Genomic DNA, 21,618 nt, shown 5'->3' with positions numbered 1-21,618 from the left:
CTACCAAAACAGATACACTATATCCAAAGACAAAGTCACAACAAGAGGAGGGGCAAGACTGTGATAAAATCACGTTCCATATCTACCAGGTGAATAAGCCACAAACCAGAAAACAATTATACCACAGAAGTTCTCCCAAAGGAGTGAGATTTATGAGCCCCACATTAGGCTTTCCAGCCTGGGGATCCAGCAATAGGAGAGGAGACACCAGAGAACCTGCCTTTGAAAGCCAGCAAGGTGTGATCACAGGAATTTCACAAGACTTGGGGAAATGGAAACTATACTCTTGGAGGGCACACACAAGGTTTCATGCACACAAAGACCCAGGGGAAAAAGTGACCCCATAAGAGAATGTGCCAGACCTACTTGCTAATATTGGAGGGTCTCCTGCAGAGGTAAGGGGGTGCCCTGGCTCACGACGGGGTCAAAGACACTAGCAGCAGCAGTTCTGGATAGCGCTCATTGGCATGAGCCCACCTGGAGCACACCATCAGGCCCACTCAGCAGCCTGTAGGCTCCAGTGCTGGGATGCCTCAGGCCAGACAACAGAAAGGATGGGAACGCTGCCCCACCTATCAGCAAGCAAGTGGTTTCCAGTCTTCCCCTGAGCACAGCTCTGCCCACTAGAGGGACAAGAACCACCCCAACAACCACTGGGGAGGAACCATCCCTTCCCATAAGGAAGCTTGCATAAGTCTCTTAGATAGCTTTATCCACTAGAGGGCAAACAAGAAATATAGTCTAGTACCCTGCAGAACAAAAACAGCAATCACAGAAATTTAGATAAAATGAGATGGCAGAAAAATGTGTTCCAGATGAAAGAACAAGATAAACCCCCAGAAGAAAAACAGAGTGAAGTGGAGATAGGCAACTTACTAGAAAAAAATAATTTAGTATAAATAAGTGAAGATAATCCAGTATCTCAGAAAAAGAATGGAGGAAAGGACCAAGAAGTTGCAAGAAATGTTTTAACAAAGACCTACTGCTGCTGCTAAGTCGCTTCAGTCGTATCCGACTCTGTGCGACCCCATAGACAGCAGCCCACCAGGCTCCTCCATCCATGGGATTTTCCAGGCAAGAGTACTGGAGTGGGTTGCCATTGCCTTCTCGGGATTGTCTTCTTGACAAAGACCTAGAAGTGCTAAAGAACAAACAAACATAGGTGAACAATGCAATAACTGAAATAAAAGATATACTGCTGCTGCTGCTGCTAAGTCGCTTCAGTCGTATCTGACTCAGTGCGACCCCATAGACGGAAGCCCACCAGGCTCCCCCGTCCCTGGGATTCTCCAGGCAAGAACACTGGAGTGGGTTGCCATTTCCTTCTCCAGTGCATGAAAGTGAAAAGTGAAAGGGAAGTCGCTCAGTCGTGTCCGATTCTTAGCGACCCCATGGGCTACAGCCTACCAGGCTCCTTCATCCATGGGATTTTCCAGGCAAGAGTACTGAAGTGGGGTGCCATTGCCTTCTCTGAAAAGATATACTAGACGGAATCAATTACAGAGTAACTGAGGCAGAAGAACAGATAAGTGAGGTGGAAGATAGAATGATGGAAATCATTGATATGGAACAAAAAAAAGAAAAAAGAATGGAAAGAAATGAGACTTTTAGGACATCATTAAAGCACAAAAATTCACATTATAAGAGTCTCAGAAGGAGAAGAGAGAGCAAAAGGATCTGAGCAAATATTTGAAGAGATAATAGCTGAAAACTTTCCTCACATGGAAAAGGAAACAGTCACCCAAGTGTAGGAAGCACAGAGAGTCCCAAGGAGTATAAATCCAAGAAGGAACATACTGAGACACATAGTAATCAAATTGAAAAGAATTAAAGACAAAGAAAAAATATTAAAGGTAACAAGAGAAAAACAACAAATAATGTACAAGGGAATGGCCATAAGGCTATCAGCTGATTTCTCAGCAGAAACTCTGCAGGCCAGGAGGGAATGGCATAATATATTTAAAATGATGAAAGGGAAGAACCTAATAAAGAATACCCTACCAAGCAAGGCTCTCATTCAGATTTGGCAGAGAGATTAAAAGCTTTATAGACACACAAAAACTAATAGAATTCGGCATCACCAGACCAGCTTTGCAACAAATGCTAAAGGAACTTCTCTATGTGGAAAAGAAAAGGTTATAACTAGAAACAAGAAAATTGTAAATGGAAAAGTGCACCAGCAAAGGCAAAATATAATAAAGGTAGAAAATTGTCTGCACACAAATATAAAATCAAAACCAGAAATTGGAATTATCAACAGAGACTACCACAAGCAACTATGTGCCAAGAAAATGGGCAACCTGAAAGAAACAGACAAATTCTCAGAAAGGCACAATCTCCCCAGACTGAACAAGGAAGAAATAGAAAACACAAGCATGCCAATCACAAATATTAAAATTGAAAATGTGATTTAAAAACTCCCCACAGACAGAAGTTCTGAACTAGATGACTTCACAAACAAATTCTATCAGACATTTAATGAAGAGTTAACTCCTATTCTTCTCAAGTTACTTCAAAAAATTTCAGAGGAAACAACACTCCCAAGTTCATCGAGGCCACCGTGACTCTGGTACCAAAACCAGAAAAAAATACCCCCAAAAGAAAAACTACAAGCCAATGTCAGTGACGAACATACACTCAAAAATCCTCAACAATATACTAGCAATCCAATCCAATAACACATTAAAAGAATCATACACCATAATCAAGCGGGATTTATCCCAGGAATGCAAATATATTTCAATATCCACAAATCTATTGATGTAACACACCACATCAACAAACTGAAAAATAAAAGCCACATGATCATCACAATAGATGGAGAAAAAGTTTTTGACAAAATTCAACACCCATTTATAATAAAGCTCTCCAGAAAGTGAGCATAGAGGAAGCATACCTCAACATAGGAAAGGCCATATATGACAAACCTACACCTAACATCATCTGGAGGAGGAAATCGCAACCCGCTCCAGTATTTGTGCCTGGGAAATTCCATAGGCAGAGGAGATTGATGAGCTACAGTTAACGGGACTGCAAAGAGTTGGACACAACTGAGCACACACATACATACAGCTAACATCGTACTCGATGAAAAGCTGAAAATGTTTCCTCTAAAATCAGGAGCAAGACAATGTGTCCACTCTCACCACTTTTATTTAACATAGTTTTTGGAATCCTTGCCATAGCAATCAGAGAAGAAGAAGAAGAAAAAGAATCCAAATTGGAAAGGAGGAAGCAAAACGGTCACTGTTTGAAGGTAACATGATACTATACACAGAAAATCTTAAGGTTGTTACCAGAAAACTACTAGAGATTGTCCAAGAATTCAAGGAATTCTTGTCCAGGAAACAAGATTAATACACAGAAATTATTGCATTTCTATATACCATAACAAAATATCACAAAGAGAAATTAAAGAAACAATTTCATTTACCATCAAATCAAAAGAATTAATTACTGTGGAATGTACCTACCTAAGGATACAAATGAACAGTATAAAAAGGCAAAAGAAAATGACACCGAAAGATGAACTCTCCAGGTCAGTAGGGGCCCAATATGCTACTGGAGAAGAGCAGAGAAATAGCTCCAGAAATAATAAAGAGGCTGAGCCAAAGCAGAAACAAGGCCCAGCTGTGGATGTGTCTGGTTGTGAGAGCAAAGTCCAATGCTGTAAAGAACAATATTCCACGGGAACCTGGAATATCAGGTCCATGAAAAAGGTAAATTGGATGTGATCACACAGGAAATGGCAAGAATGAACACTGACATTCTAGGAATTAGCGAACTAAAATGGACTGGAATGGGCACATTTAGTTCAGTTGACCACTATAATTACTACTACTACTGTGGGGAAGAGTCCCTTAAAGAAATGCAGTAGCCCTCATAGTCAACAAGAGAGTCTGAAATGCAGTATTTGGGTGCAGTCTCAAAAATAACAGAATGACCTCTGTTTGTTTCCAAGACAAACATAATATTACAGTAATCCAAGTCAATGCCTCAACTACTAATGTGGAAGGAGCTGATATTAAATGGTTCCATGAAGACCTATAAGATCTTCTAGAACTAACATGAAAAAAATATGTTCTTTTCATTGTAGGGTACTGGAATGCAAAAGCAGGAAACCTGAGTAACAGAAGGTTAGTAACAGAAGGTTTCCAAGAGAAACCTGAAAGTTTGGCCTTGGGTACAAAATGAAGCAGGGCAAAGGCTAACAGAGTTTTGCCAAGAGAATGCACTGGTCATAGCAAACACCCTTGTCCAACAACACAAGAGACAACTCTACACATGGACATCACCAGATGGTCAATACCGAAATCAGATTTGTTATATTCTTTGCACTGAAAAATAGAGCTCTATACAGTCAGCAAAACCAAGACCAGAAGCTGACTGTGGCTCAGATCATGAACTCCTTATTGCCAAATTCAGACTGAAATTGAAGAAAGTAGGGAAAACCATTATGCCTTTCGGGTAAGACTTTAATCAAATTGCTTATGATTATACAGTAGAAATGAAATATGGATTCAAGGGATTAGATCTGATAGAGTGCCTGAAAAACTATGGATGGAGGTTAGTGACATTGTACAGGATGGACATTGTACCATCCCCAAGGGAAAAAAATGCAGGAAAGCAAAATAGTTGTTTGAGGAGGCCTTACATACTACTGAGAAAAGGAGGGAAGCAAAAGGCAGAGGAGAAAAGGAAAGATATACCTACCTGAATGCAAAGTTCCAAAGAATAACAAAGAGAGATAAGAAAGCCTTCCTCAGTGATCAGTGCAAAGAAATAGAAGAAAACAATAGAATGGGAAAGACTAGAGATCTCTTCAAGAAAATTAGAGATACCAAAGGAACATTCCATGCCAAGATGGGCTCAATAAAGGACAGAAATGGTATGGACCTAACAGAAGCAGAAGACATTAAGAAGAGGTGGCAAGAATACACAGAAGAACTGTATAAAAAGGACTTTAATGACCCAGATAACCACAATGGTGTGATCACTCACCTAGAGCCAGACATTCTGGAATGTGAAGTCAAGTGGGCCTCAGGAGATATCACTACCAATGAAACTAGTGGAGGTGATAGAATTTCAGCTGAGCTATTTATAAAACTAAAAGATGATGCTGTGAAAGTGCTGCACTCAATATGCCAGAAAATTTGGAAAACTCAGCAGTGGCCACAGGACAGGAAAAGGTCAGTTTTCATTCCAATTCTAAAGAAAGGCGATGTCAAAGACTGTTCAAATTATTGCACAACTGCACTCATTTCATATGCTAACAAAGTAACGCTCAAAATTCTCCAAGTCAGGTTTCAACAGTACATGAGCTGAGAACTTTCAGATGTTCAAGCTGGATTTAGAAAAGGCAGAAGAACCAGAAATCAAATTGCCCACATTGCTGAATCATAGGCAAAGCAATAGAATTCCAGTAATACATCTACTTCTGCTTCATTGACTATGCTAAAGCCTTTGACTGTGTGGATCACAGTAAACTGTGGAAAATTCTTAAAGAGATGGGAATACAAGCCACCTTACCTGCCTTCTGAAAAATCTGTATGCCGGACAAGAAGCAACACTTAGAACTGGACATGGAACAATGGACTGTTTTCAAATTGGGAAAGGAATATTGTTGACTGCTTGTTTAACTTAAATGCAGAGTAGATCATGTGAAATGCCAGGCTGGATGAAGCACAAGCTGGAATCAAGACTGCATGGAAAACTATCAGTAACCTCAGATATGCAGATGACACCATTCTTGTGAAAGAAAGTGAAGAGGAACAAAAGAGCCTCTTGATGAAGGTTAAAGAGGAGAGTGAAAAAGCTGGTTTAGAACTCAATATTCAAAAAACAAGATCATGGCATCTGGTCCCATCACTTCATGGCAGAAACATGGGGAAACAATGGAAACAGAGACAGACTTAATTTTCTTGGGCACCAAAATCACTGCAGATGGTGACTGCAGCCATGTAATTAAAAGATGCTTGGTCCTTGGAAGAAAAGCTATGACAAACCTAGACAGTCTGTTAAGGAGAGACATTACTTTGCCAACAAAGTTCTGTCTAGTCAGTGCTATGGTTTTTCCATTAGTCATGTATGGATGTGAGAGTTGGACCATAAAGAAGGCTGAGCACTGAAGAATTGATGCTTTTGAACTGTGGTGTTGAAGGAGACTCTTGAGAGTCCCTTGAACTGCAAAGAGATCCAACCAGTCAGTCCTAAAGGAAATCAGTCCTGAATAGTCATTGGAAGGACTGATGCTGAAGCTGAAACTCCAGTATCTGGCCACCTGATGCAAAGAACTCACTCACTGGAAAAGACCCTGATGCTGGGAAAGATTGAAAGCAGGAGCAGAAGGGGATGACAGAGGATGAGATGGTTGGATGGCATCACTGACTCAATGGACATGAGTTTGAGCAAACTCTGGGAGATGATGAAGGGCAGGGAAGCCTGATGTGCTGCAGTCCATAGTGTCTCAAAGACTCAGACACAACTGAGCAGCTGAATCACAACAGCAAAGGGTACAAAAGGTAATTTCTTTAATTAGAAAACCATAAGTAGGTGATGTGAGATATTGAAGACAACACAAACGGTAGAAAGATGTACCATGTATTTGATAGGAAGAATCAATATTGTCAAAATGACTATACTACCCAAGGCAATCTACAGATTCACTGCAATCCTTACCAAATTACCAATGGAATTTTTCAAGAACTAGAAAAAAATTGGCTATTTGTGTGGAAGACCTCAAATAGCCAAAGTAATTTTGAGAAAGAAAAGCAGAGCTGGAGGAATCAGACTTTCTGACTTTAGACTCTACTACCAAGCTACGGTAGTCAAAACAGGATGGCACTGGGACGAAAACAGAAAATATATCCATGGAACAGAATAGAAAGCCCAAAGATAAATCTATGCATCTGTGGTCAACTAATCTATGACAAAGTAGGTAAGAATATACAATGGAGGGAAGACAATCTCTTCAATAAATGGTGTGGAGAAAATTGGATAGCTATAATACATGTAAAAAATGAAATTAGAACACTCTTTAACACCAAACATATTAAGGAACTGAATGTAAGACTGGATACTGCAAAACTTTTAAAAGAAAACATAGGCAGAAAACTCTCTGACTTCAATTGCAATTTCCTTTTTGATTTGTCTCCCAGAGTAATGGAAATAAAAGCAAAAATAAACAAATAGAGCCTAATTAAACTCAAAAGCTTTTGTATAAACAACCATAAGGAAAACAAAATACAACCCACAGAAAGGGAGACAATATTTGCAAATGATGCAACCGATAAAGGATTATTCTCCAAAATATGCAAACAATGAATGCAGCTCAATATCATCAAAACGAACAATCAAAAATTGGTCAGATGATCTAAATAGACACTTGTCCAAAGAAGACATACAGATAGTCAAGAGGCACATGAAAATATGTTCAACATCACTAATTGCGGTTGTTATTTAGTTGCTAAGTCATGTCTGACTATTTGTGTCATTAATTATTAGAGAAATGTAAATAAAACTACAGTGAAATATCATTTCATGCCAGTCAGAATGGTCATCATCAAAAATCTACAAACAATAAATGCTGGAGAGGGTTTGGCATAAAGGCTCTTATACTGTTGGTGGGAATGTAAATTGGTATAGCCACTATGGAGAACAGTATCCCTTAAAGTGAAAGCAGAGCTACCATATGATACAGCCATCCCACTGCTGGACATATATCCAAAGAAGCACTTGGTTTGAAAGTATACATGCACCCCAATATTCATTGCAACACTGTTTACAATAACCAAAACATGATAAAGTAAATGTTCACCAGGGGATGGATAAAGAAGACCTGATACAAATATATAATGGAATGTTACTCAGCCATCAAAAAAATGAAATAACGCTATTTGCAGCAACATGGATGGATCTGGTGATTATCATATTAAATGAATTAAGTTAGAGAAAGACAAATATCATATAACATCACTTACAGGCAGAATCTTTAAAAAATGATACAAATGAACTTAATTACAAAATGGAGGCAGACTCACAGACTTAGAGAATGAACTTATGGTTAGCAGGCAGGAAGAGTGAGAGGGAGGGATAGATTGGGAATTTGGGACGGACATGTACACACTGCTATATTTAAAATGGATAATCAACCAGGACCTATAGGGAACTCTGTTCAATATTTTGTAACAATTTAAATGGGAAAAGAATTTGAAAAAAGAATAGATATATGTATATGTAAAACTGAATCATTTTGCTGTATATCTAAAACTAACACAATATTGTTAATCAACTATGCATGCTAAGTTGCTTCAGTTGTGTCCAACTCTTTGAAACATTATGGTCTGTAGCCCACCAGGCTCTTCTGTCCATGAGATGCTCCAGGCAAGAAAAGTGGAGTGGGTTGCCATTTTATTCTCCAGGGGTCTTCCAGACCCAGGGATCAAGCCCTGGTCTCTTGCATTGCAGGTGGATTCTTTATGTCTGAGTCAACAAAAAAGCTCCTCAATGAAGATATGCATTTCTACATTACTTTTCATACATATTTCTAATGAGCCTTTAAAAAAAGCAGATGCCAGGTCACAAAAAACCTTGTAATTTATTAAATTTAATGTAAGAACAGAATGGAACAGTAAATTATTTAAATCATGAATGTGATGTGGTCTGACTTGAATTTTAGGTATCTGTATTGGGTATGGTTCAGTAGCACACAACTGAACAATTCCTTGCCAGTTTTACCAGAAAGGGATTTATTACAGGGTACTAAGCAACTTGGGCTTCCCAGATGGTGCTGGTGGTAAAAAATCCTCCTGCCAGTGCAGGAGACATAAGAGATGTGGGTTCAATCCCTAGGTTGGGAAAATCCCCTGGAGGAGGAAATGGCAACCCACTCCAGTATCCTTGCCTGGAAAATTCCATGGACAGATGAGCCTGGCAGGCTTTAGTCCATGGGGTTATAAAGAGTTGGACAAGACTGAAGTGCCTTTATAGTCCAACTCTCACATCCATACATGACTACTGGGAAAACCATAGCCTTGACTAGATGGACCTTTGATGGCAAAGTAATGTCTCTGCTTTTTAATATGTGTCTAGGTTGGTCATAACTTTTCTGAGTTGGACTATAAAGAGAGCTGAGAGCCAAAAAATTGGTGCTTTGGAACTGTGGTTCAAACTTCTTTCTCAAGGGAAAACTCTTGAGAGTCCCTTGGACTGCAAGATCAAACCATTCCTGAACATTCATTGTAAGGACTAATGTTGAAGCTGAAACCACCTGATATGAAGAAGTGACTCATTAGAAAAGACCCTGATGCTGGGAAAGATTGAAGGTGGGAGGAGAAGGGGACAACAGAGGGTGAGATTGTTGGATGGCATCACCTACTCAATGGACATGAGTTTGAGTAAGATCTGGGAGTTGGTGATGGACAGGGAGGCCTGGCGTGCTGCAGTCCATGGGGTTGCAAAGAGTCAGACATGACTGAATGACTGAACTGAACTGAAGTGACTTAGCAAGCAACTTATAGACGTGTTGGAAGGACTGGCAGAGCTGATTCTAGTCTGAGCTTCCTAAAACAACAACTGTACAATTCACATTCCCATGCTGGGTGGCCAAAGAATTGCTGTTTGCTGCTATCACTCCTATTCAAGAATCACACTGCCTTGTCCACTCTCAGGAAAACTGCTGAATCAGGAGCTATGGCTGCTCTGTGGGTTGGACTTGGCAACCAGGAAGTTAGGGACCAGTTGGACATCCGAGTAAGTTTTCCCTAAGTTGGCTGCACATTAGCATCACCTTTACAAAGCCACTGATGCTGGGTTTGCACCTCCAGAGACTGTATTTACTTGCCCTGGAGCAGGGCCAGTCATATTAAAAATTAAACAGAAAAACCTCTCCAGATGACGTTGGCACAGAGCACAGGTTAAGAAGCATGCATAAGGATCTCAGGATGTCCAGGAAAAGTGCCACGGGATAACCAGTTTGCTTCCTTGCCAGTGCTTTCAGGAGAAGTGAGTGACTGCCATCTCATCGTACTTACGTCTCTCTTTTACCCTGGAAGATAATTCTGCTTGGTAAATCAGTATGGAAAACCCAAACTGAAGGTACCTTGGGAAATAGAGCCCTTAAGGATACTAGTCTCTGTTCATGTTGGCAGGACAGGAGGGAGTGGTGTTAAGGGAGCCAGCCTGTAGTATTTTCCACTCTAATCTGTGATTCGATATTTAATGAAGAGGTCTGACCTAAGGCACTGATTACAGGGACATGATGGAAGACCCTATTCAGAGAATTGAAGAAATAGAACAAAGTGGATTTGGATATTTTACTTGCATGGTTTAGTGAAAGGGGAAGATAAAGATAGCTAGCATGTTGGTTTGGGTTGAATGGCTGGGTCATGGGAAGGACAGATTTGGGTTGGTGGAGAGCAATGGATTAAGTTTAATCATGCTCAGTTTGAGATGTTTTTAGATTATGCAGATGAAGATGTCCAGAATATACTTGGATAGCCAAATCGGGACCTCAGGAAAAAGCTGAACAAGAGGTAGAGATGTAGGCATATATGATATTTAGATTTTAATGAATATTTGGGATGGATGAGGTCACCTCAGGATAAAATCTGGCACAAAATAATGAGATACCAGTATTCAAAATGAAAAGGAACCTACATAACAGGGTGGAAAACTAGCAAAGTATGATTTCATAGACACCAAGAGAAAATAGATATTTCTCCAAAGAAGATAAACAAATGGCTCAGAAGCAAATAAAATTGATGTCCAATGTCATTATTCATTAGGAAAATGCAAACTCAAGCTACAATGAGATACCATTTCACACCAACTAAAATGGCTCTAATTAAAAATTATAGATAATACCAAACATTGTCAATGATGTGAGGAAATTAGAACCCTCTTAACGTTTCTGGTGCAGACACCCTAGCAAACTGCTTGACATTTCCTCAAAGAGTTACATATCCAGTGACCGTGTAACTCAACAGTTTCACTTCTTGGTATATACTCAAAAAATTTGCACATGAAAGTTCATAGTAGCCAAAAAATGGAATCAATCTAAATGCACATTAACTAATTAATAATGACAACACATATGCCACAACTTCATGTGATGTTGTTCAACCGCAAAAATTAATGAAGCTCTGATACATGCTACAATATAGATGAACCTTCAAAATGTGCTAAGTGAAAGAAGCCCAATACAAAAAGCCATAGGTTATATGATTTCATTATATGCAATGAACAGAATAGGCAAATCTGGGAGTCAGAAAGTAGATTCATGTTTGCCAGAGCAGGAGAAAATATGGAGTGACCATTACTGGGTACAAGGTCTCTTTTGGGAGGTGATAAAATATTCTGAAATTAGATCATGGTGATCAATGCACAACTTTGTGAATATACTAAAACCCATTGATTTGTCTTCTTTAAAGGGGTAAACTTTATGGTATGTGAATTACATCTCAATAAAGCTACTATATATATATGTATACATATATATAACCTCAGGGGAAGAAAGCATTCAAAGGAAAATATCTAGAGGTCAAAATGTCAATTGATGCCAAAATGTCAAGCTTCTATTGCAGCAAGTAACATTCGCAGGAGCAGTTTCAATTGTCTGGTGAGGGTACAAGTCATATTGAGGAGTACATGGGAGGTGAGAAAGCACAGACAATCTTAGACAACACTTTCAAGAAATTTGACTGGAAAAAAAGAGAAATGGGTGAACACTGGAGAGGATATGAAGAAGAAGAATGGATTTGACTTTGAAGTATGGTTTTGTTTGCATCTGGGCTGGAGAGAGACTCATATGCAATTCAGGGCTTATGGAGAAGGTCCAAAAGAGTAGGACACAGGAGAGAGAAGAAAATACATAGATTGCAATTCCTGAGAAATCAGGCAGTGTGATAGAAAAGGGTAGAGAATGTTTGAAAAAACTGTTTTGAAAAAAAGGAAAGAGATGACTAAGAAATAAGTCTACTGAGCAGCTCTGAGGGTCTTTGAAGGCCTTGAATTTACGATAGTATTAATTCACTCACAATTTATTGAACACTTATACTGGTCCCAATACAGCATACCAAATCATAGGATTTTTTATTTTTTGATGACAATCTAGGGCTGGGGTTTTGTTCAGTGAGGGTAGTGGAGGCAGAGAGGGGTAAAAGAATTGCACACATTGGCAGGAGAATGTCTAAAGTGAAAGACTACATTGTTTAGGGAGGGAAGTGAGTTTAGAAATGAGTTAACAAAGAAGAGATTTCAGGAAGGAAGTCACTAGAGACCTTGCTAAGGTCAAATAATAACAAACAGGACTGTGATTTATTGTCTCCTTCCTCAGTAGCATCATGCATCATGCTAAATGTTATGGGTTATATTATCTTCTCAACAACAACTGTTATTTCCAAAAGAAAAAACAAAGGCTTAGAGAACTTAAAAAACTTGCTCATGTTCATACATCTTATAAGTAGTAGAACTTAAGCCCAGAGTGTCTGTTCCAGAGCTCTTGCTGTAACCATTGGGCTGCTTTGCAGCTACAGGTGTTAGGTAACTAGCTGAGTGAAAGAATCACTGTCAACTACAAACTGGCACTTGCCATGGGCACTTGCTCTCTACTTCTACAAGGATTAAATCATGTGCTGCTGATTTTCAACAACCTCTCAAGGAGCAGAAATGATGCACTCTGTGCTCAGGGAAAAACCGGCAGGGCATTTCTTCATATAGTTAGAAATTTTCAGGAGCCATTTTATGAACCCAATTCTTGTATCTCCTCTGATCCAGAAAAGCTCTAAAATCCTTCATGGTGACAACTGTTACTCATGACTAGCAAAAATGTCACAAGACTAGTAGAAATCTGGAAAAATATGTGTTTTATTGCTTGTATGCCTCCTGAGAAATCTGTATGCAGGTCAAGAAGCAACAGTTAGAACTGGACATGGAGCAACAGACTGGTTCCAAATTGGGAAAGGCTGTATATTGTCACCCTGCTTATTTAACTTATATGCAGAGTAAATCATACAAAATGCTGGCCTGGGTGAAGCACAAGCGGCAACCAAGATTGGCGGGAGAAATATCAATAACCTCAGCGATGCAGATGACACTGCCCTTATGGCAGAAGGCAAAGGACTAAAGAGCCTCTTGACGAAAATGAAAGAGGAGAGTTTAAAAGCTGGCTTAAAGCTCAACATTCAGAAAACGAAGATCATGGCATCTGGTTCAGTCACTTCATGGGAAATAGATGGGGAAACAGTGGAAACAGTGTCAGGCTTTATTTTTTGGGGCTCCAAAATCACTGCAGATGGTGACTGCAGCCATGAAATGAAAAGATGTTTGTTCTTTGGAAGAAAAGCTATGACCAATCTAGACAGCATATTAAAAAGCAGAGACATTACTTTGCCAACAAAGGTCTGTCTAGTCAAGGCTATGGTTTTTCCAGTAGTCATGTATGGATGTGAGAGTTGTACTATAAAGAAAGCTGAGTGCCAAAGAATCGATGCTTTTGAACTGTGGTGTTGGAGAAGACTGTTGAGAGTCCCTTGGACTGCAAAGAGATCCAACCAGTCCATCCTAAAGGAAATTAGTCCTGAATATTCATTGGAAGGACTGATGCTGAAGGTGAAACTCTAATCCTTTGGCCACCTGATGTGAAGAACTGATTCACTGGAAAAGTCCCTGAGGCTGGGAAAGATTGAAGGCAGGAGGAGAAGGGGATGACAGAGGAGGAGATGGTTATATATAAAACTATGAGATGGTTATACATATTGAATGGCATCACCGACTCAATGGACATGAATTTGAGCAAGCTCTGGGAATTGGTGATGGACAGGGAGGGCTGGCGTGCTGCAGAGTTGGACATGACAGCGGCTAAACTGAACTGAACCGATTTCTCGTATTCTCCCTTCACTGAAATCACATATGTACTGACCTTCTCCCTTGCCTCTTTTGGAGCAGTTTCTCAGAGCTATCTGAGGTGCTGTCTCCTGGGCTGCAGTCCTCATTTTGCCCCAAATGAAACTTAACTTGCAACTCTTGTGTTGTGCATTCTTTTAAGTTGACAGCTGAAAGATTAGGAGTTTTGGTTATTAGATTGTGATGTTTAAGTATAGAAAATCAGACATGAACATTTCAAGTGACGACAGATTTAGAATGATGGGGAAGGTCATTGAAATTATAAAAATAAACAGATGTTTGAGGATAGTTTTGGATATATTGTTCACCTATGTGCTCAACTTTCTGTTAATGCTGGCAGAACTTGTAGAGAAGAGGAAGACCAAGAATTAGGTTATGAGGTTTATAAGTAGATAAAGGACAAAGAAAAGGAAGTTGGTGGAAGACAGTGATACTATGAGGATAAACAGGATACAAGATGGTTGGTGAGGAGTGGTTTGGAAATGGTAGTGGGGATCATATTCCGGTGCTGAGATTTGTGAAATGTGAGGAATTTAATAGACTCTACTGGAGAGAATAGAAGAACCGTTCCCAGAGTAGAGCTAGGGTTTGGTTTAAGGCAGTGGGCCTTGGCTTTTTAAATTTGTATTCCTTTGAAAGCCATTTGAGAATTTGATGAAAGCTATATATTTGTTCCTAGGAAACTGCATGTAAACACACATATACATAAGAAGTGCATACAAGGTAGTCTATTGAATGGAAAATTGATTTCTTTTCAGAGACAGAATGTAAAATCAATCTCTACAAATAACTGCATCTTTCAGTCATGCTCTCTCATACCAACAACAAATGGTCATTTCCTAAAAAGTTAACATAATTGTAACTTGTGTAGATTTTAAAAGTAAATTTTAATATGCTTTTAAACTTATTCACAAAAGAGAAAGAAAGGAAGAGAGAGGATAGGAGAAATCAAGCTAGCTGCAGATATCTGTAAACATAAAAAGAAGAAAGAAAAGGAAAAGAAACAAAGTAGGAAAGATAAAGAAAGGGAAAGAAAGAAACTAAGTTTTTTAAGGGTTACTTTTATTTAGGTGACTTTAAAAATCAGGCATGAATTTATTGTAATTTTCCTGCCACGGACAGCATCTGTGTCATTGTTCTTCTTAAAGGGAGTTTCTTTGATTTGAAGACAAAGGAAATGATGTTACATGAATTCAGCTGCTCAGGTTGGAAACCTGATCTCTGAAATTCCCCATACAAGTCCCCTCTTATCTGAGGGTGAACTGTGAGACGGTTGATTACACTTCCTACCTCAGCCTTTGAAGTCAGGGTGTTCCATAATTCTTGGCATCAAAATAAAAATAAATGTTTAAGTAATCACTGGCTTTTTTTACATCAAAAGCACACTACATTTTCCCCCTTTCTTTCTTCCTTTCATTTCTCCTTTTCTTTCTTTCTTTTATTTCCAGGTATCTGCAGCTTTCTGCTTGCAGAGACATTAAAGCTTGGTCACTCTTAATTCTAGACTGTGGAAACACTTTATTAACATTACATTTATATAGTTCTTTACCTTCAATCTTCCCTGCAGAAATGAGCAACTTGACCCAAATGCACATATTCTTGCAGTAGCCTCACTGACAGTGATGGAAGACCTTGAGTAAAAAGATGTATCACATTAATGTGGCCAAACATGGCTTCCAAGTAAGGCAAATCACGAATTGACTCTGTTCTGAAAAACTATTAGAGTTGTCTAGTCTTTTTGCTCTTTCTCAAGAACAAAACAAAAAACCTCTCAAACCCCTGACTCTCCAAAGTGATCCCCCAAACAAAAGAGGACAAAACAAAACCCCCAAAACGAATAGGGACATATCTTGCCGGAGGTTAATCAGATTTGCCCTATGGAAGATCAGAAAACCCTGGTATAAAAGTTAAAATGTTCATGTTTTTCTTCCATTTCTTGACTAAATCCTCAAGAAAAACCAGTCAATCATGCTCAGTTTCTGATGAATTTAATGACTTTCTCAGTGGAAAATAAGATTTGATGCCAATATATACCAGTAGGGATAGCAGTGAGTCACATGGACATATGGAGCTTCTTTCTTTACTAAGCTATCAAAAATATCAAGCACACTGCAGGCTTGTCTTTTTCACTTGTTCCCTTTGCCTAGAACATTCTTTTGCAGACATCTGTATGGATCAATCACAACCTCCTTCAGCTCTCTGCTCAAATGTCATCTTCTTGGAGAGGGCCTCCGGTCTCCTCTTAAATGGCACGGAACCCTCCCCCAGCACCTACCATCCCATCACCACACTATTTTCTGCACAGCTCTTACCACCATAGGACACAACTTGTGTGTGTGTGTTCAGTGACTTAGTCGTGTCTGACTCTTGGGGACCCCACGGACTGTAACCCACCAGGCTCCTCTCTCCATGGAATTTTCCATGCAAGAATACTGAGTGGGCTGCCATTTCCTCCTCCAGGAATCCTTCCCGTTTCAGGGATCGAGGCTGCGTCTCCTGTGTGAGCAGCGGATCCTTTGCTACTTGCCACCTGGAAGCACGAGGGTGTTTTCTGATTGTCTTGCTTGAGTACTCTTGCCCCACGAGGTGTAGGCTGTGGTGGTTCTGTTCTCTCTCCTCCAGCACCTACGAGAGTGTTAGTGACTGACAACGTAAATTTGTGGGAAAAATACTCCGTCTGCTCCAAGTACAAAATTTTGTCTGAGGACCTCCAGAAAGGGGAGCTCTGTTTTTCCCATTACTGCTGCTCACTCCTCGGCACGGCTTGAGGCTCCTCACACACATTATTGGCCTCTCCATCGCTGCCCTGTGAGCGTGGGCCTCTCCCATGCTGCCTCACCACAGAAATAAATACAATCTATTTATTTCCTTCCCCGAGGCTATACTAGCATGCTTTGCTAAATATGTGAGGCTTTCATAAGAGGATTACGGAAGAGAAAAAGAAAACCTGGAAGTCAGCTAATTTGTCATTAGCTGTCGTGGGGGAGGGGGCTTGCTGACTTCTTCCCTTGGCTGTTGCCACCCTTACAGACTGATGCAATCTGCCCTCTGTTCTCATTCCACAGCCTCTTTCCCCACTTCCTCCCTTTTCTGAGTCCCAACTGCCCCAAGAATCCCACCCAAAGTAAACAGAGGAGTAACTCCTTTGTCTGGCTGGGCAGGTGGCAATCTAACATACCCTCACCTTAAAAGAAACAAGTCACTGCCATGATCCACACTCTCCTTGAGGTTGAACACAATTCTCACAGCACGCCAGGATCATGAAGCAATATACATCACCACACATTATGTGCACATTTGTGGATGAAACTGATTCTGGATGTGGGAGTCACATCCGTTTTTTCATATGTTCTCTTAATGGCAGGGAGCTTTTTTGTAAAGGCCACACAGACATCATTCTTTACCACCTCTGCTTTCAGATCCCACAGGAGCTGTTCCTCTTTCATATCATCAGATACAAAGCAGCCCACTCAGGTTCAGCCCCAATGCAGCTCTAACCAGATCACTCCAGGGGCCAGGGAGCTGTCGTTGCTAGTCATCTGATAAAGTGACAGAAACTGGCCTTTATTGCTCAGAATGAGATCAAAGGATTACATGTGACCTGGATAAGAAAAGAAATAGCCTGGCTCTGTGTTTAGTGTGCAACGGGGTTGTCTTCTTTAGTGGGTGGGTGGGAAAAGTCTCTACACAGGAAAGAAAGTGACTGGGGTGTAGAGTGAATAGACTGACTCTGTAGAGATGATCCAGTTCTCTATTCTGGGCACACAGAAAGCTGTGTTTCCCAGGCCCATTGCTTTTAGGGAGGGAGACCCAAGTAGTCCTGATCAATGAATCACTCCCAGACCAAAGCCAGACAAAAAATGTGTAAGGATTCCTTGTGCTATGGCATCTCCTTCACTGGGAGTTGAAACAGGTGTGAACTTCAGGTCATAAATCACCATTATGGTTGAGTTCCTATCAGACTTGCCCTCCACAGCTAGAGAGCAGAGCCCTCCTTCCCCAGGAATCAATTTTGGCTGAAAGCTTTGAGATAGAAATAAATCTTAACTGTACTAAAAATGAAACAACCAAGTCAACAAATTCTTATTGCCCAAAAAGCACTTTCTAATTTCATTATATTATTTACTTGTAATTGTGGTACAACTTGGGGCTTTCCAGGTAGCACAAGTGGGAAAGAAACTGCCTGACAATGCAGGAGACTTAAGAGACATGCATTCTATCCCTGGGTGGGAAAGATCCCTTGGAGGAGGGCATGGAAACCCACTCCAGTATTCTTGCCTGGAGAATCGCATGGACAGAGGAGCCTGGTGGGCTATAGTCCATAGGGTTGCAAAGAGCTGGACACAACTGAAGTGACTTACACACACACACGCACACACACACACACACACACACACACACACACACTCACAGTACAAATTAACCTTAAGGACTTTAGTATTCCATAAACAAAATGATTAAAAATTTTCTACCTCAATACAGTTTTCCCTTCATCATACATTTCCCCTGGAATTTGCAAAAAGTCTCTGTATCAAAAACAGCTACAGTTATGTATCTGTTTTCTGTTTTGTCTTCCAATACAAGAAGCACCTTGGCTTAGTGCAGAATTGAATGTAGTGAGAAATAATATCAAAGGCACAGACAAGATTGCAGTAATTGTAGAAATAGATAACCTTACTTGGACTGGAGTGATGGCTGTGAATATGGAGAGCAGTGGATGGGTATGAGAGATTTTTAAGGATTTCAATACATAGGTATTGAAAAGAGAATATATATGGGGTGAAGAGTGAAAGATATTGAGGGGTTCAGGATGGATCTTGATTCCCAGCTTGACAAGGCTTTGGCAATGTTCCAGTGTTTCCAATCCAGTATTCTTATATGTAATATAAGGCCTATGAATTTAAGAGAAAACTTTTTCTAGCTTTGTGTTTTCATTCATACAAAATATCTTTATTTTCTTTCGTTTTGTACAATGGTTTAATTGGGTATAGAATTATAGATCAACAGAGATGTTCCTTTATAACTTTGAACATATTACTTAGTGTTTTCTGGAACTTGTTTACTAGTAAAAAGTTTTCTGTTGGTTTAATAAGTGTTTCTTTTTTAAATTTGAAATACAGCTGATATATACATATATGTTATTTTCATATATGTATATATGTTAACATATATGGTAGATATGTATATGTTAGTGTACTCAGTAATGATTTAGCATTTGCATACATTATAACATGATAACCATAAGTCTGATAACCATCTATGCCCATACAAAGTTATTATAATATTATTCACAATATTCCTTCTGCTGTAGATTATATACCTGTTATTTATTATATAACTAGAGCTTTGCCACTCTTAATCCCCTTCAACTAATTCACCCAACTTCCTATTTTCCTTCCTTCTAGCAACCACTATTTGTTCTTTGTATCTACAAATCTGTTTTCATTTTATATTGTTTATTAGATCCCACATATAAATGAGATCATTTGTCTTTGTATAAAATATTTCTCTTAGAATAATAAATACCCTGTAGATCCATCCATGTTGTCACAAATGGCAAGATTTAATTCACTTTATGACTTTTTTTCCATTATATATATAAATATTTAACTCCATTATACATACATATATCTACATATATACCTTTATCTAGTACACCATCAATAGACACTTGTAACATTGTTGCTGTGGTTGTTCAGTCATTAAGTCATGTCTGACTCTCTGACACCCCATGGACTGCAGCATGTCAGGCTTCCCTGTCCTTTACTGTCTCCTGGAGTTTGCTCAGATTCATGTCCATTGATTTGGGGCTGTGAGGATGAGATGGCTGGATGGCATCACTGACTCGATGGACGTGAGTCTCAGTGAACTCCGGGAGTTGGTGTTGGACAGGGAGGCCTGGCGTGCTGCGATTCATGGGGTTGCAAAAAGTCGGACATGACTGAGTGACTGATCTGATCTGATCTGATCTAACCATCACATCCTCTGCTAACCCTTCTTCTTTTGCCTTCAATCTTTCCCAGTATCAGGGTCTTTTCCAGTGAGTCATATCTTCACATCAGGTGCCAAAGTATTGGAGTTTCAGCTTCAGCATCAGTCCTTCCAAAGAATACTCAGAGCGGATTTCTTCTAGGATTCATAGGTTTGATCTCCTTGCAGTCCAAGTGACTCTCAAGAGTCTTCTCCAGCACTATAGTTTGAAAGCATCAGTTTTTCAGCACTCAGCATTGTCTATGGTCCAGCTCTTGCATTCGTACATGACTCCTGGAAAACCATAGCATTGACTGTATGAATCTTTGTCAGCAAAGTGATGTCTCTGCTTTTTAATGCACTGCCCAGGTTTATCATAGCTTCCTTCCAAGGAGCATGTGTCTTTATTTTCATGGCTGCATTCACCATCTACAGTGATTTTGGAGCCCAAGAAAATAAAATCTGTTACTGTTTCCAATTTTCTCCATTCTATTTGCCAGGAAGTGATGGGACTGGATGCCATGGTCTTAGTATTTTGAATGCTGAGTTTCAAGCCAACTTTTTCACTCTCCTTTTTCACCTTAATCAAGAGGCTCTTTAGTTCCCCTTCACATTTTGCCTTTAGAGTGGTATCATCTGCATATCTGAGGTTATTGATATTTCTCCTGATTCCAGCTTGTGGAATAATCCAGCCTAGTATTTCATATGATGTACTCTGCATAGAAGTAAAATAAACAGAGTGACAATATACAGCTTTGACGTATTCCTTTCCCAATTTTGAACCAGTTCATTGTTTCATATGCGGTTCTAAGTGTTGCTTATTGACCTGCATACAGGTTTCTCAGGAAGCAGGTAAGGTGGTCTGATATTCCATCTCTTTAAGAATTTTCAAGTTTGATCCACACAGTCAAAGGCTTTAGCATAGTCAATGAAGCAGTTTTTCTGGAATTCCCTTGCTTTTTCTGTGATCCAACGGATATTGGCAATTTGATCTCTGGTTCCTCTGCCTTTTCTAAATCTAGGTTGTATATCTGGAAGTTCTCAGTTCACATACTTCCAGAGCTTAGATTGAAGAATTTTAAGCATAACCTTACTAGTATGTGAAGTGGACTCAATTGTACGGAAGTTTGAACATTCTTTGGCATTGCCCTTATTTGGGATGTAAATGAAAACTGACATTTTCCAGTCCTGTGGCCACTGCTGAATTTTCCAAATTTGCTGACATATTGAGTGCAGCACTTGAACAGCATTTTCTTTTAGGATTTTAAATAGCTCAGTTGGAGTTCCATCACCTCCACTAGATTTGTTCATAGTAATGTTTCCTAAGGTGCACTTGACTTCACATTCTGGGATGTTTGGCTGTAGTTCAGTGACCACATGATCATGATTATCTAGGTCATTAAGACCTTTTTAATATAGTTCTTCTGTGTATTCTTGCCACCACTTCTTAATTTCTTCTGCTTCTGTTATGTCCTTGCCATTTCTGTCCTTCATCGTGCCCATCCTTGCATGAAATGTGAACCTTGATATCTCTGATTTTCTTGAAGAGATCTTTAGTCTTTCCCATTCTATTGTTTTCCTCTATTTCTTTTATTGTTCATTTAAGGAGGCATTCTTGTCTCTCTTTGTTGTTCTCTGAAACTCTGCATTCAATTGAACATGTCTTTCCCTTTCTCCCTTACCTTTTGCTTCTCTTCTTTCCTCAGCTATTTGTAAAGCCTCCTCAGACAACCACTTTGTCTTCTT

The sequence above is a fragment of the Bison bison genome, unplaced genomic scaffold (genome assembly GCF_000754665.1).
Source record: "Bison bison bison isolate TAMUID 2011002044 unplaced genomic scaffold, Bison_UMD1.0 scf7180017864332, whole genome shotgun sequence".
Classification (NCBI taxonomy): Eukaryota; Metazoa; Chordata; class Mammalia; order Artiodactyla; family Bovidae; genus Bison; species Bison bison.
This window is presented reverse-complemented; position numbering follows the sequence as displayed.